Genomic DNA, 17,798 nt, shown 5'->3' with positions numbered 1-17,798 from the left:
CCAGGCAAGACAGGTATGGACATTTAATACTACCTTGTTCACTACCCATAAACTTAAATTCAGATGACAGGATCTTGTCATTACATTTAAAAAGAAGATCCACACAGTTCCTCACTACTTCTGGCTCAAGATAACATCACACTTGAGCTGAAAATCAACATTATAATAACAGTGCAACATAAACTTGTTATTACTTTTAACCAAGACAAAAAGGGAGCACTAGAAAAAAGGGAAGCTGTATGATAAAGTCTTGTGAAGATAGCTGATGTTAAAACCTATCATCTTAAGAGTCCTACAAATTATTTGGTGTGGGAGAAATCAGAACTTCAGTTCCTAGGTGTGCACTGAGCTTTATGGTTTCAATACTTCAACCCTCCTTAGAATCAAGCTACAATTTCCAAGACTGCATACTCTTGCTCCTTTCAGTGTCACAGAAGTAAAATGTGTTGGTTTAGGATTCTTATATTAAAGCCATAAAAACAAAATGACAAAAGACTCACCCTAAAACACACTTCTGTCTTTTTGACCTGTGTTCTTCCCCTCCACTGAATGGCGTTAACTGGAGTAACACGTATTATAACATTGCAAAGAAGAACACATAAATAACTTAACACTTCAACCACAGAGAAGACAGAATCCAGAAGAGAAATATTAAATCTGTAAATAAATCTAAGAAAAATCTATGTAACCGGTCAATTGATGAGGGCTTACAGACACGAAAAACCTACAAGTATTCCTTATTCAGTTTCCAGATTGTGAACATCAGCTTCTGACATGTCTCAGCATCTTTAAGATCTGCCCTGTTCCTTTCCCAAATATTACTAGAAAACACAAGTTCTTAAATACACTGAATCCACCTATTAAACTGAGTATAGTCATAGTCAATAACTCGGAGATGGCCAGAACAGTCAGATCACAGCAGAACCAGTATTCACAGTACTTCCTACCTCAAGGAACAGTAATTTCAGCCTTTCATAATTACTGCTGCCTGTCTAAGGATCTTCAAATAAGGCAGACAATTCAATTGCTTTCTTTTTAGGAACTTGAAATAAGGTGCTGATCTTCTAAATGGTACACATCTTTCTGGAGCAATGAGAATTCATTCAATATTTATGTTATTTTTCGCAAAATATTGGTATTTACAGTTGTTTCCCCGTCATCATAAAGTTATTACCTTTGTTTTAGAATACCATATGCAGATTAGAGACAAGTCTGCAGCCTAACAGATGCATTTTATTTTGACACTCTCTTCCAACAATCCAATAAATAGGGCTAATTTTTTACCAGTGATTACACAAAGTTTTTTTCACCACAAACTGTTTAAACTCACTAAACTGTGAGCTGCTATCCTGATTTTACTGTGGCAGGTGAACCAATGCTAGAATATATAGACAGAAATACAAAACTAAAAACCAAAGTCAAGAATAAGTTTACTACAGATATCAACTACATAAAAAACTTCTACATTGTTCAAAGGGGGGGGGGGAATATTACTGCTATATATCAAGACCAGGTTACAGATGTCAGTGTACCACTGTATATATTTCTTGATCATCAAATAATCATTTAATTACTTCAGTTCATTGTGCATAAGCTTAGGTAGTAAAAACATTTGATGTAGTAACTGTATCTGTGTTATAAAGGTTCCAAGCATGAAATGGGGTGTTGTAAAACTAAATAGTATACCTGCTTTATCATTCTCATTCAGCTTTACAGCCAGTTTCACCTGAACAAAGTCTCCTAGATTGTCTTGTTGGATCTTTCACACTAGTTAATTTTCTTTAGCATCATTCTATTCTGAGCACCAAAACAAATTTCCTACCACAGCCAAACTGCAGAAAGACAACATTATTTCAAACACTTTAATTAAAATTCTGCTCACCAGGATTTGGAAAATAAGAACACAGGTACACCCCCCTGTATTTTTTACATATGCGTGTATACATATATACATACACAGCGAGACACAGAGGTGAGTCTAGATTAAATTGTTGAACTGTTGCATTAAAAAAAAAAACAAAAACGCGGGGGGGGGGGGGGGGGGGAGGTAGGGAGGGCAGCAGAGGGGTGGAGAAGAAAAGCCTTACCCAAGTGTATACACAGCTATCCTAGTCCAGAAAATAGAAGTTTGCATTGAACGGTAGTACAGACCATTGTAGACACCAACACGCAAAGATCACATAAATCTGTGCATAAGGGATCCCAGGGCAGCCGCACAATACTAGCATACATTTCATACGTTACAAGAACACTAGAACTCCGTAGAACTCCTTACAAGAGGGAAGATAAAATTTTCAGTTTACTGAGACGCTCTTACTGCCTCAGACGCAACACTTCCTTGGATGCTACTTCTTGCTGAAGACCTTTACGCTTCCAACATCTGTATTCATAGAAAGGCATAGTTACATCTGGTCTTGAGGGAAGCCTGAAGTTAACATTTTTATGGAATTGACCAACATTGCACATCTTTTCTCCTCCTACAGAGCTCAACCACCAATTAGTTGAAATCTTCCCATGTCAAACTTACATTACCATTCCAGAATTTCTCATTATTTGGGCAAGGGGTGGGGTGGTGGGGACAAGCAGAGGAGAGCCAGTTAATCAGCAACAAACTGTATTGAGAAATTCAGATGATTTCCAAAAGTTCAACAAAAATCCAAATCTAGAAGAGACTAAGACTAATGGAAAGTGGGGAGGGGGGACTGGACATGACATAAAGTAAACAAAAAAATATCCCCAAACAAAATAAACCCCACTCATTACAGATTTTCAGGTTTCAAGTTAAATCATGGTTTCTACTGCAAAGAACCCAATATATTCTCAAAAACATGAGCAGAACTGAACATCCATTTTTATATTGGAAATGTAGGCCTATATCCCATTCTCCAAGAAGTGTAAACTCCAGCCAGAGAAACTGGCCCAGCATACTGACAAAAATGAGAATGTGTTCTGTCAATGATACTGCAAGGGACAATTTGAAAAGCAGGTCTTTATCTACTCTTCATGGAAATTGGCAAAGGCATGGAGAATTCTTCACAGAAGTATGATCTCACCAACATCTTTAACCAAAATTCTGAGGTTTGTAGCAGTTCTTGACCTTACTATTACTCTATTTGGAGCTTCACAGTGAGACTACGTCTTCAGGTGGCAGAGGAAAGAACACTGAGAGAAAAAAAAAAACACTGCATCTCTGAGGCGGTACAACTATCCGGGAAATATTTTAATTTTTCTGTGCTATCTACAGAGCAAGAAGTTAGAGCTGTCGGAAATTCAAATTAAGTACATCTAAAAACTATTCTGAAAGGAAGATGAAGTAAAAATTTACATCCTTTCCAAGTTGTTGTGTTCTTTGAGATATCAGATATTAAGTTTAGCATCTCGAAACCACACATCTGCTATCACACAGCAGAAGTATTCCATCACCTTCTCTCTCATTTGCAACAGAGAAGGGTCTTAGTTCTATTTGCAAATATTATATCACCAAGTCTGTTTCTTTTTGTAAATGAGCAACCATAATTCTTCTCACCTGGGATCCTCATAACAGACATGCTTGAAAGGAAGTCACAACAGTGGAATACATAGACTTTCTTGAAAAACAAACATACAAAGCCATAGCAAAGCATCATCTATTCCAAAATACCACATTTTGCTTGATGAGATATTAGCCACTTAGGTAGAAAAACTACAGACATTTCCCTATCCATTTAGAAGAAAAGATGGAGACTCTGGTACTGAAAGACCAAACTAATCAAGATGTTTTTTAAGGGCAAACAGTTTCAGCTAGAAATTACCTGAAATAAAGACACCTTGCAAGGAGTCTAAAGCAGCAAAAAAGTATTACATAGCCAAAACACAACCACAAAAAAAATGTTTTCTTGCAAATATCAAAGTGCAGAACAAACCCACAAAATTCATTAAATACTTTGAGAATAAAACTGTATTTTCTAAATGAGATTAAAACAAACACATACAAGCCTCTCCACATTCAAACCACAAAACATCTGTAGATGGAAAACCACATGGCCAAATATCTTGCCTTGAATTCCATTATTTGTGCTGAAGAAAGTTCAGAGTTCACCTGAACTTTTAATACAGATTAAAAATAAAGCTGTCCTATTTACACTAATATTTTGAGTGTTTTCCTAAACTTCTCTCATATTCCATTTCTGCACACCCCCCAAAACCAAGAAGAACAGTTGAAGTAAAATTGAGAAAGACAGCAGCGGAGTTAGTTTAGTTTTTGAGCAGCACACTTAAATTTTTAAGTTTCACTGCTGCAGGACATGTGACAAAATGCAAGGATCAATAAAATTCTATGAAGAGGTTTGACTCTGAGGACTCTCGTCATATGTTTAATCAAAGCAACATCTTTACATGCATCGGTTTTATTCCGCATATGAGAAACTCAAGAGAAACACTGAACATCAGCAGGGACAAACTATGGAAGAGGATCTGCATGTAAACTCATTCAAATTATATTTGGAGAGGAGAGAGGGTAGAAGAGAATAGTTATGCATATAGCTAGCTCTAGAACAATTACTCCAATCGCATCCTTTGGAGAACTCTTAATCATATTATACTCCAGTGCATAAGTTCTTACAGCACGGCCCACTACACTTTACACCTTTCATGCATTGAGCATAAGAGCTATTGCAGCGCAGATTAATTTTAGAATGCAGCTGACACCTAATCAATTAAGGGGCTTTTCACAACTATAGTCTGACACCATAAGACAACATTCACTGTTAATAGCAAAGACATGACTTATAGCCACGGTGAAAGGGAAGAAAAACATATTTCTACCAGCAACGTCTGGTTTTAATCTATTGACCTTAACATTAGTCACAGAAAAGCAAGCGCATCTATGCATTCATTCACATGTTTGCAGGCTGGAAAAAGCAAAGGGAGAAGACATGGACACTGCACCTTTGCACGGTTTCACATCCATACATAATGCTTTAAAGAAGAGAAAAAAAATAAATAAAAAGGGAAAGCTAATTAGAGACCTACCTACAACTCTTATCAGGTCTGTGCCCGCAGCCCTGCGGTGCTGCCCAGCACAGGACTAGGAACCAGAAGTTTTCGGTACAGCGCGTTATTTGCCAGCTCAGCCACTGCCTCGCTGCATGACCTTGGGCAAGCCACTTCCCCCGCACCTCGGCTCCCACCTGCCGCCTCCCTCCCCGCGCAGCGCCGAGGCCCAGCGCCCGGTGATTCCCCGCCGCCAGGCAGCCTGCACCGGCGGGGCGGGAAGGGCAGGGGCGGGGGGCGGCTGGGAGCGGGGCTCTCCTCGCTTACAGGTGATAAAAATCTCCCCAAGGTTGATTCAGCCTCCCGCCCGGGGTAGTCCCTCCCCACGCCCCTTCCCTGTCTCCGTCTCCCTGCCGTACGGGTTAATCCAGAGGGGAAGCCGCCAGCTCCGGCTCGCCCGCCCGCAGCCGCCGGGGGAGCCGAGCCCTCCGGGCCTCCCGCCCCCAGCACCCTCCCGGCGGCCCCAGCCCGGCTGCGCACGGAGGCGGCGTTACTTACAGCACCCGCCGGGTGGAAAACTCACAGGTGGCCGGGAGCCGCCGGCGACCAGCGGCTGAGGGGCGACCGCCGCCCGGCGAGCCGCTCGCCTCAGCGCCCGCGCGGGAAGCGAGCGAGGCGGGGCGGGGGCGCTGCGATCCGCTCCCCGCCGCGGGGCCGCGCAGCTCCGGCCGCCCTCCCTGCGCGGGGCCGGCTCCCGCCCGCCCTTCCTCCCGCCCGGCTCGCGCCGCCGGCCAATGCGGGCCGCGGCCAGCAGCCGGCTTTAACCATCTGTTGCGAGGCGCCTCCTCCAAGCGCTGCCGCCTCCCTCGCCGGGGAGCTCCCGCCCCAGCACCCCGCCGAGGAGGTGAGGAGACAGGGGAAAGCTTTAGGCTTGCCCCCCGAGGAGTAATTTGCCCTCCGGGGCCGCGGCCGCTCGCCGCCTCCCCTCCCCCGCTCACCTCAGGATGGCCGCCCCCTCACCTCAGCGCGGTCCTCCGCTTCCCGCGCAGCTCCCCTCAGCCCCTCCCTGACGGCTGCGCGCCGTCCCGCCGCCGCGGGCTGAGGGAAGGGGAGCGGCGAGGGGGCGGCGGGCAGCGCCTCGGGCAGCCCCGCTGGGAGCGCCAGGTGGGCAGCGGGGGTGCTGGGGTGGCGTGGGGGTGTCAGTTAGGGAACAAGAAGTGCGTGGGGGGTCTAATCCTCCTCAGGGTGGTGGGGATAAAGTCCTGACCTGGTAAAACTTACGTACTTCCCAGTTAATAATCGGGCTTCTCCACACGGGGTGTCAGGAGGCCGGGGGTGGTATTGCACGGAGAAATGTGCTTCATCCTGCTTCAGTGGGCATCAACCGGGCTAAAATCTGTCTGTGTTCAGACTTCTTAGACATCTCCTGTGGAGAAGCTGTGCTAAAAAAGTCTCTTCCGCTCTTTAATGGTTTTGAGTTTTAGCCTTCCATATTCCTAATTTGAAGGTTTTCCCACAAACACGAGGAGAGTCTATGCGCGGGGTCCCTGTCGCCATGCCAGGGTATAAGTAGTTCAGATGTTTGGTGCATGTGTAAAAGCTCCCGAAAACAGAACGTAGTTCCTGTTTTACTTCTCTTTTTATATTAATAATTTTCTTGGTACAGACCTTCCTGATCATGCCTTTTAATCAGGTCCCTACATTTTCTGCTGACTCTCCACAGAAAATCCAGGGAACAAGATGCTAACTTTATTCCAACATGTGCCAGGGTAATATTTTGATGAAGATGTGTCAAGAAAATGATGCAAATGTTTTTTCAACTTTCAACTACTTAAAGTTAACAAAGCAGTCTTGAGATGCATGCTGTGTAGAGAAAAAAAAAAGTACATTTATTGTATGTGTTAACACAGATGAATTTTTGTCATTTTTGGAAACTGTCAGATTCTTATTTCTCACCAGAGCAGCATCATTAAATTTTGCATTTAAAACCAGAGTATGGATATGAGTTGCAGGATTTGAGTCCTATTATTTTGCAAATATTAAGATTATCTTTTCTCATTGACATGTAGGTTATCCTTAGCTGGATAGCCTTGTAATTAAATTAATCATAGGTCCTTTAATTATAAAAACTCATGATTTCTGGGAATAAAGTCTACCACCTGTATCCCATACCAATGCTGTTATAAAATGGCTTGTAAATGGTACGTGTCTCTCCAAGTAGACACTTACAAAGACAAGATACATTTCTTACCCAGAAGGAAGGCTTTATCTTTGCATTAAAGGATCTCAACACAGCTGAGATTTATCTTATTATTACAAGAGTCTCAAAAATGCTCAAAATTAAATGATTTGGATTTTTCTTATGAGACTCCAGATGGATGAAATCTTGCCCTCATGTGTGCATGTGGAATGCCTATAAATCTGAAGGGATAATTTGTCATTACAAGATATTTTTAAGGACTGGTTTCTATATAGTCATAATTACTAGAATGACGAATTAGCTAGTGAATCTTCCATTAATCTTATAAAGCTATTCTCAAGCCTAAGTTATTCCCATATATATTCTAATCAAGGCTCATCGTAATAATTTTGTGAGATATTGTTTCCAACGTTACTACAAGTTTTTGTCTTACTACTCTAAGAATGTTGTTGTTGTGGATTTTATTATTACATAGAAATTCCATCTAACATCTTAAACTAATTGTCCTAGGTACCAAATACATGCATAAAAAGATGATTCTTCACTTGATTGCTTTGCACGCCATCATCTATAGAAGTCAAACAAAGGATGGCTGGAAATGCAATAATCCATAGGCCAACAACTGGCTTCTGAAACAGTGAAAATGCAGATTACTTGTTCAGTTGTTCAAGAAATCTTGACAGAATCCAAAAGCATATGCAGGTAAGTGGTGTGTTAGTCCACTGCTGTAATAAACACTTTCTAAATATAAAAAAACTATGCCTTAAGTATCAAAATAATGTTTCTTTATGAAGTCTTTCATTTCACAAGCAAAACAACTACTGCAAAGGCAGTTGCCTAACTTTAAAAAAAATCTGTGTTCTTTCCTCTGGCTCATTACAGTTTTTATTACTTATTCCTATAGATTAAAAATATAACAAATTCTGCATGTATACATCATCAGTATCATGCATGTCATGGGTGTGATTAGGGCAAGATTCAAATCAGCCTGCAACATGCCATCAGTTCAGGGGTTTTCTTCTGTGTTTTTACTTGCTGCTATCTTGGTAGGTGTTGAACTTGCCTGCAAATCATTCTTTCATCTGTGAGAACTGGGATAGTCATATTTGAAGATGTGCACTTTATTAGTAATAATATTTGATGAATTTATTTACCTATAACAAATGAACTAGTAAATAACATCTTTGAATATAGGCATGCAACCATTATCCATTAACAGTGCTTTCTCCTACTTCATTCTAAGCAGTGTATACTTGGCAATCTTTAGTGCTTAAAACAAGGTTTGAAAACTAGGTAGCCTTTTTTTGTCAAATATCATAGCAAACATCTTAAAATCATCAAAGATCCTGTGTGTATGTCTTTTAGTGAATAAGCCTGGTTTTATATTTGGTCAAGCAGTGCATTAACAGTGTGTGCAGAGGTAAAGCTGCAAGCAATTACAGTTCAGGAGACCAAAGACAGGGAGAATGGACAGTTTTCCACAGCGTTCGTGGTAAAGAGCACTGTATCCTTGAAAAGCTTTATGTTTTCCTCGTGAAAAATGATTGCAGTGCCTAATTATGAGAGTTCAGTGAGACTAGGGTCTGGTACCTCTATGAAAACTATTAAAAAACTATTTTGGTGTGGTTTCCATATGCAGCAGGTGTTCATCACCACAGTAAGCTCAGAAAACATCTCTTACCATTCCCACACTATGTGTTTGCACTAAGAATTTTTGTTTTAGTGGGTGCTTTCAAGTCACTTCCAACAAGAGATTGTGTGTGCATGTTGCATATATAGTTACCCTGTAGCTTTCTTCCCACATCTTTTCTTTATGCAAAGTTGAGCGAAATATAATCTATTAGGGTGATGTTTTCAGTAGAGTTAAAAATATTGATATGCATTAGCTGCAATAATCAAATTTTTTAAATCCCTAACGTCTTAGAAGATCCATTAACCTTAATCAATCCAACACATCTGATTGTGCTTGCCAACTGCCCTTTTCCAAATAAAAGTATATCAAGTTACATTAATAGCATCAGTAATTAAATACTAGCATGAATGCAAAAACAAACCCTAAGATTCAAATAGTGCAAACTTAGGCCACTGGTTTAGTTCCAGATTTTGCAGCAGGCTGCTCTCTGAAGTGGACCAGCCAAACACATGAGAGTGGAACTCAGCATGTGATTGCAAAGACAAAGTTTGAATTTTAAATTATTTTTTTTTTCCTCCATGTGAAATATGTTAAGTTCCCAGTGGAAAAAAAACCTCAGGATTGAATAAACTAATCAGAAACATACCTTAGATCCTTAGTCATAAGGAACTTGCTTTGTTATAAAGACAAAGCAGATTTGTGGGAATGTTGCCACTTATTATAAACTGTCAAAAGCTGGGTTTTATTTTTGGTTACATGCCAGTCATGACTCAGGAACTTTTATGGAAATGAACGTGCTATTTCAAATGTCGCAAGACCTAGCCTAGGTTTAGATAGTGTAGCATATTTACCTAAACAAATTAACCTCAGAACTGAAACCTGTTGGAATGTCACTTAGGTGCTGACACTGCTGAGAAAACAAAACATGGATGGACATGGCTAACCACTGAAATGCCAGTGGATGGTAAGTGAAATGTTATGTTGCTACCCCACAGGGCCATGCCTTCTGCTGGCAAACAACTATCTGTTAGGGGAAGGGGGAAAAAAAACCACAATAGCAACAAAAGGTACAAGTACATAAGGAAACAGCTGTCTAAACTTCAGAAGATTGTTGTCTATTTGACTCCAAGATTAGTCTCTGTGTAAAGTCAACTACCAAAACTGTGAGGTTTTGCGTGTTCTTTGATAACTGTGGTAATTGGTAACTGCAATCTCATGTTTCCTGTCCCCTTACTCTGAAGACATTAATGGAAATGGATTATAACTCCAGTGCTAACAGGGAAGTGTTCAGCCATAACAATCTGTAGCTTATAGAGCACTTCTCTGTTTCAAAGGGCTTTGCAAACATTGATTAATTAATTTGTTCTGTGTTCAGTTCTGGGGAAGCATGCACTCCTTCCACTGAACAGTTGAGCTTTGTTACAGCTTTTAAAGCCTGAACTGTGCTGTGAGGTCGGGTGAGTGAACACGTGCAGAGGGGCAGTGCTGGAGTGACAGCTGCTGAAGGCATGTCATTTGGGTAGCTACAAGGAACACGTTTGACAGTGGCTGTAAATCTTTTCCTTTCTTGAGGTGCCAGATGATACACAGAGGTAAAAAAAAGCCTCATTATCTCTTCCCACTAGTTAGGTTTCCTCTTTGATGTGTTACACATAAAGGCAGGTTACTGTGCTGACACAAGGATCACAGTCATCAAGTCCTTCTGCTACCCACATATGCTCAGAAATTACTTCTCTTTTCTGTCTTTCCACATGTGCAAAAGCAAAACTTACTGTATTGGTTTCTACATTTAACCTAAAGTGGATTTCATTTTAGTCACAATTGCTTTGTAATGTGACGTTTCCTTTTTCAGTCCAGTTCAAGATACAACTGTCTGGATGTATTCACTTGCACCGACTGCCTTCACCTCAGGTAAGAACGGGACTCCATTTGACTTTGTACCTTCTACAGCCTCTGTCTAAGAACACTGGTCCTGCCTTTATCTGGTAGCCTGAGTGATCTGAATGATATATATCCAAAAGTTACCCTTTAAAGAGCCTGTTTACAACATCAGCTACTGGTAACTAAACCAAATTTCTTAATTTGAAATGCATAGTATACTCATTATGTACTTCAAGTATACATGGTTATAATGGAGCCCTGCCAATGGAACTGTCTAAGCAATTGCATATATTGTATGTCTGCTTTGAAACAGTAGTGAATCTGGCACTAAATATTACAGAGCAGATTTTTTCGGGGTTTGGGTGGAAGGCAGAGCCTGAGACACCTTAGCTAGACTATAGAATATAATTTTTTTCCCCCCATCTCCAGTATGTTGAAGAAAAGCATCTTAAGGAGGAACACATGAAGTCATTTCAGTGGGGAAAAAGAGACAGAGGGAGAAAGGACTTTATATAGTTTAGAAATCTCTGCCAAGTTGCTTGCTGTAGAAACTTATGCAGACACACTTTGTAAGCAAAGATTCCTTGGACTCTAGCAGGGGACTGAACATTTTTGAGAAGATGTACAGCTTTGCGCTGCAGGACAGGGTTCACATTATTTACTGAGAAATGGCTGGCTGCCCGCCAAGCTGAAAAACACTCCCTTGCTAGCATTTCAGCTGAAGATAAAACAAGGTAAAATAAATACCTCAATATTACTGTATTACAGTGTTTAGACTGTACCATTCAGATGGAAAAATGAAATTTATTACAACAATAAATGACCCCCTAAAGATCTGAAAACTGCCAGGGCGCTCTGTCTCTTCCTTTCTAATGAAGCTTTGCAATTTCACCGAAGTCAGAAAGTTGTGATTGTACCAATAGATCATGCCTGTGCATACATATGCAATGTGTATGGAGGAGTGACATGCTTTAATTGTATTTTTAATGGGAAAGATCAAATAATTCCATAAAATATGCTACAGGTCTCATGATTGATGATTTCATTTTGAACAAGGCAAATTAAAAACGAGACTGAGAGCACAGGGAATCCACAAAATTACTCACTTGCATATACAGACTTATGGTATGGGTTGAATGTGCATGTGGCATCTCTTCTGGTTACAGGTTCATGGATCTTTCCTATTATTTGTATATTTCTAAAGTAATACCAATCAACAAAAATGCAATTTCTGCATTCTTAAAAAATGCTTAAGGAATTGAACACTATTATCACAGGGGAAATTTTTCTTATGGTATCTGGAAGTTTTATTTCACATATGCAATGCTACTGCAGGTACACTTGTATATTAACCAAAGGATCTGTAATTTGCAGATGAGGAACAGAAAGGTATGTACTCTTTAAAATCAGCTCTGGGTTGCACTGTTCAGCAGCAGCAAGCACTGGTTTACTACTGTCTTCAATCACACAGGTTTATTTGCAAGCTGTATGTAAACTTTTTTTTTCATGCTTCCTGTTTGAGATTGAAGATTCAATAAAGTAAACAGTGTAGCTATAAGCTGGGCCACGCAGGCATATGTTTGTAAGATATTAAGAAAAGCAGGAGCCATTGTGACAGCTTAACTTGATGTTCTGGCATCTAGGTTTTCTGGTTATACAGCAAATTTCTCCAGCTTCACTGGTTACCACTGTCTCTACTATGATAACTGTTCAATACCACAGATACTATTAGGCAGTATCTTACATATGCCATGTGTGTTTCTATGTATTGAACCTTAAAATCAAACACTCCCTGGCCTTTGGGACATGCAGTTTGAACTACAGTCACACCTGGATTTAACTGCTAGCCTTTTCTACTTAAAAATCTCACACAGAACTGCCATTTTCCTTTTCTTACTTAATATCTGGACTCAAATCAGACCTGCATGCATGAGATATATCTCAATATATATGAAGCCACATTTGGAATCCCCAGGGTCTCAAGGGTAGTTGACTTGAAGGTATTTGCTTATGCTAGAGAGCAGAGCATATATGCAAAAGCAAAATTTCTTTCTGTTTTACTCTTCTGAAATATATGGACTGAATGTATACTTATATACACTGTCTTTATGTTGTAAATTTGTGTGTAGGTAACAGTTTTCCTGGATGTCCTGGTTTCTGCTGGGATAGAGTTAATTTTCCTCTTAGTAGCTGGTGCAGTGCTATGTTTTGGATTTGGTGTGAGAATAAACTATTTCATTAAACCATGGCAAGGAGATAATGTTTGTCTGTATAAACATGTCTTTTATTGAAGTATGGGCAAGTGTTGGACTGAAGTCAAACAGCTTTAGATAGAAGTTGGATTGCCAAGCATAAAACAGGTATTTGGCACAAATGAAACATCACAATAACACACCGTTTTTTGCACCATACCCTTTCTTTAGGTAGAAAGCAAGTGTACAGTTCCATGCTGTGCTCTTCTTGCTGCTTGGCAAGTTTCTCACTTTGTGATTGCAACAGGCAAAAATTACTGTGGCCAAGAAAGAATAGGCACGTACAAATTCTTTATTTCCTTCTGTTTGATTGTAAAACTCGAAAGTCAGCTCTCCATTTTTATCAACTTGTTTTTTATTTTAACTTGTGTTTTATCAACTTTATTATTAAAGTGAGGCTCCAGTGGGGTTTTCTAAGAACTGTGATCAGCTGACCTAGTTGTAAAGCTGGAAAATATGGATTATGTCTGGTTGCATATGTGTTTTTAGATTACTCTGGTTTATTATTTGAAGAATGAATCTAAAAGTCAGTCCCTGTGCTTTTGCAACACATGGTATGCCCTTTTAATGTTAGGTAATACAGAGTAATACATTTGAAGCACAATCTAAAAGTTTTGACAGATGACATTTTGGATCTTCTGAAAATGAGCAACACAGATAGCAGTACTGACTGTTGGTTTTAAGTCCACTTCACTCTACAGTTCATGTGTCTTATGTTCCAGTTACTCTGTTATTTGCAGCTTTATGATTTATGTATTTATCTGAATGTAGTCTTTTGAGAGTAACAAAAGACTCAGTATAACTAACTGCCAGAAATCTCCTAGGGGCTTTTCCTCAATTTTGCCATGACATTTAAGACATTTGGTCAATCCAAGACAAGTTCTATTTGTTTAATTCCCATCTTGTTTTCCTTATAATAAAGTCATGTTCTTTATATCTCAGATAAGGTTAAAGGAGAAATCCCAGTTGTGCTAAAGACAACTGGGATCTTCTGCTGGAGAACTTGTGTATGTTTTCCTACTTTATAATAAAATTTTGTGTAGGTTAGGTTTTTGTTTCTTTCTCTTGCCTCCCCAAGTTTTTGTTTATCACTTGTATGCAACAGGATCCTTTCGTTGTTCACAAATTTACACTGCTGTATAGAAAATGAACACATATGCTAGCATCATAATCAGAGAAATCCACACATGTTTTATTTGTTACCTGTAAAAATCATCAGACTTCTTTAGGTCTTCCCTGGAGACATCATTTTCTGATGCTTTAAAAGAGTTTAGGCATATTTTTTCTGGAATAGGGATGATCTGATTTGCAATGGATTTATTTGAAATGATAGGTTCCATTTCACTCATTCATTCTAACATTAATAGGCACCTGTTGATCTGAGAGAGTGAAAAAGCACAGAATACAGGACTCAGTATGAAAAGAATGGCATGCGAGAACAAAAGGAGAGCAAAATATGAATGAGTGGGACAAAAGTTAAGAAAGTATGTTAAAAGAAATAGAATATTTAAATTTGCTTATTCCTTTCCTACCATTACCTGCATTTATGCAAGGTTACTGAAACTGTGAATGAAGAGCTAAATGATAACAGTTCTGCTTACATTGAATTGGTGGTGGAAAATTAAGCTCCAGATAAATTGCTGAATATGGGACTCAATCTTTTACAGCCCAAACTGGGTTTTTTTGGCAAGGGTCTTCTGTATGTACTAACTGCCATAAAATTGACTTTAGTAGGAGGAAAAAAAAATTAAGCCATATCCTGGACTGTGTGCTGGCTCCTTTGCACTAAAAGGATCTATAAAGCTTTCCTGAGTTGGCAGCTGAGATTTCTCCTGCAAGAGGGAATCCCTGGCTGAGGTAGAGCTGGCTTAAAGCCACCTTGGCTTCAATCTGTGCCAACTGGTATTAAGAAAGAGATCTGGAATATTGTCCTTCAGAACTGAACCTCCCATAGAAACAGAGACTTGCACTATTTTTTTTAACTAGATCTGAATCTTCATGGCTCATCTTCTCCCTGTGCATATGTCCTAACCATGTATTTATATGCTATGCCTATAAAAGGACTCTTTCAGCAGAGTTGTAATTTTGCAGCATTTAGGTTAAATTTCTTTAGAGCTTTTATCTTTCCTTTTTGTGAAGGGTAGTTTCTCCCTTTATATGGATGTTTGACTATTACTATGAAGAAACTGGCTACATTTCCTTTGGGGAAAACTCATGCTGATTCCAGGTAGAAACTAGCTTACAATTCCTTTTCCAAGCCATATCCATCTTTGTATTTTATTCATAATAACTGTAGTCTATTACAAAATGTTGATTCAGACACAATGAAGAGTAAGTAGGTTTGTTTTGGTTTGTGTTTTTTTTAAGTAGGGATTTAATGACAAATCCAGATTCCTTCATTTTGAACTGTGGTATCTGAGCCCCCAAAGATAAAAGGTAATAATCTTAACATCTATAGGTTAGACATAAGATCCAGAAGCACATAAAACTGACAAAGCCCAAAAGCTTTGTTCAAAAAATGTAAGCACCAAAGCTTTCACTTGTATTATTAATATCTTATGTAGGGAACTGAGAGCACATTGGAGTTCATGAGTTTACTATTATATATGTAAAGGGTGTCATCGTTACAACAGATAATGTGTAAAAGAATGCAAAACCCAGTTACCTAACAGCACGTAATTTATTCTTTATAATTGCTTCCTATTTTGACATGAAGAATTATCTTGCAATACATATGGTTTTGTTTTAAAGCTTCTTTGATATTTTGAACATGACAAACACTGAACACTTCTATTTTACTAGTAGCAGTCAACCTGAGCATGTGCAGGAAAACTGTTACGTGACTGTTAAGTTACTGCAGGTAACAAGTTTGAAAATTCAAGTGTTTGTGTGTGTCACTGAGATTCAGAAGACATTTTGGAGGTGATGTTTTTGAGTACCAGGTGTTGTGAAAGATGTCTGTGAAAGATGCCTCCTTTGTAATTGTAAACCTGTGTTCCTTCAGCAAGGAGATAGCAATGGAGAGAATTCCCAACTTTATAGACAACTCCCAAATAAGAGCTCTCTAAATCACTTTTCTAAACTACACTTACTTACTAGACTGATACATTCCACAAAAATGCTAAAGTTGGTTGGTATAGGTATGGTAAAGATAAATTTCTGTTCAAATAATTTAACTTGGAATTACCAGTTTTTTCTTTCAGAGTTGAGTTTGTGGCATTGCTGTACTTATCCTAGCTTGTAGGTTCGTGGTTTACCACTGATCTTTCAGTATCCCCAGCTGAGCCGTTTAATTACACTTCTCGCTCCCTGATGGCCAGTCTGGCCAGACTGTTGTGAATGGACTGGCATATTAGTGTTTTATATTCTATAAATATCTTATGATGTTATTACATTGTAACATGGATAAACAAATTTGTTCTGTAGATGTATCTACTGTAAAAGGTACAAAGGTTGAGGAATATTATACCATGAGTTGTATGGGCCAGATCCTCAGTTCCTGAATGTTGATGTAGCTCCATTTATACGACATACCTTTTCCTGGTCTATGTTGTATTTTTTTTCTATTCCACCTTAAATTTGCACACTGGTAATCTTATTGCTTATGATTTGGGCTTTGATGTATTCTGGTAACAGAGGTGAAAAATTTCTTTACTTCTTACCAATTCCTGGGGCATCTTATCCTTAATGACATGTTAAGTGAAACCCAAAGTGCCACAGACCAAATCTGGGTGTTGTGGAACATAAAAATCTTTTAGAGACATCAGTCTAGAACAATTCTGTAGCAGAGCCATAGGACAGGAAAAAGGAGTGCTCCTATATAGAAATATTCATTTAAAAAACCAAGAAATTTGGACTTCTTGTATATAGTGGTTTAGAACTTTGATAATTATTTACAACACAGAAACAACCATAGTCTGCCATTAACCTGGACAATATTTCACTCAGAGAAGTCTTTGTAAACCTAACTGAAGCTGATATGGCCCATTTCCAGCAACTTAAAGGAAGGCTTCTTAGTGTTCACTACAAGTATGTTTGCAGTTTATTTTTTGTACTGGTCCAGATTTAAAAATAATTACATATTAATTGTGAGCATAGATACACTTCTAAATAATCAGTCAAAACCTGTAGAAACCCGTAGAAAAAAAGGAGGTAATGGTAAGTTTTTTCTTTATACTGTCTTTTGTCTTTCACATAAAGACATGACCTACTCTTTAATAACTCCTGCCAGTCTTTTGAATTAAAGATGTCTTTGTAGCTTTAAGGTGATTTTAAATGTCCCAATCCATTAAAACATTTATCATTAACATTCCAGCCAAATAGTCCTCTTTGTGATTAAAATAGCTTAAAATGTTGTCTAATGGACCCAGAAGGGTAACTTCACTGTGTGTTTCATCTTTGTCAAGTTTTTATACTCTGTGTATTATTCTTCACAATTACACAGCCAGAAGCCTGTTATATTCCCTTTGCAGAGCTGTTTGATTCAAAAGAATTGAAAATGAAAGGGAGAGATTGAACTTTTGGATTAATACTAGTTGCAGATCATCTGTTTGGATTAAAAAAAAATCCTGATATGTGGGTCAAGAGGTTGGGAGTAAGATATGGAATTGTTCATATGAGGCTGTAGGATCAAGTCAGTTTGACCCAAGTTGGTTGCATCTGATAATTGCTATTTGGTAATCTTTGGGAAACAAGCTAATGGGGAAGTGACTATATAATATAGAACCGAACCAAGCTATCTCTGCACTTCCTATGTTCCATTTCAAAGAAAGAAAAATGCATTTCAGGGATGTATCTTGAGCTTACTGAACTCTGGTGTTCACAATGGCCAAAATGTTGTTGCTATGTGTATGCTAATTGG

General features: G+C 39.0%; 1 protein-coding gene across 8 annotated transcripts in view; it reads right to left on the bottom strand.

Moving 5' to 3' along the window:
• Positions 1 to 5,692, bottom strand: part of SULF2 (sulfatase 2) — a 162,600-nt gene extending 156,908 nt beyond the window's left edge. For 3 of the 8 annotated variants that reach the window (XR_005829991.1, XM_040609309.1, XM_040609308.1), the window contains exon 1: positions 5,530 to 5,691. The gene's annotated coding sequence lies outside the window, so the exon portion shown is untranslated. Of the gene's footprint in view, positions 1 to 5,529 lie in introns of all 8 variants that reach the window. The other 5 variants (XM_040609313.1, XM_040609314.1, XM_040609319.1 and 2 more) reach the window with 3 other exon arrangements.
• Positions 5,693 to 17,798: the final 12,106 nt, after the last annotated feature.

The sequence above is a fragment of the Falco naumanni genome, chromosome 10 (assembly GCF_017639655.2).
Source record: "Falco naumanni isolate bFalNau1 chromosome 10, bFalNau1.pat, whole genome shotgun sequence".
Taxonomy (NCBI): Eukaryota; Metazoa; Chordata; class Aves; order Falconiformes; family Falconidae; genus Falco; species Falco naumanni.
The sequence above is the reverse complement of the archived record's forward strand: the minus strand, read 5'-3'. Positions and strand labels throughout refer to the sequence as shown.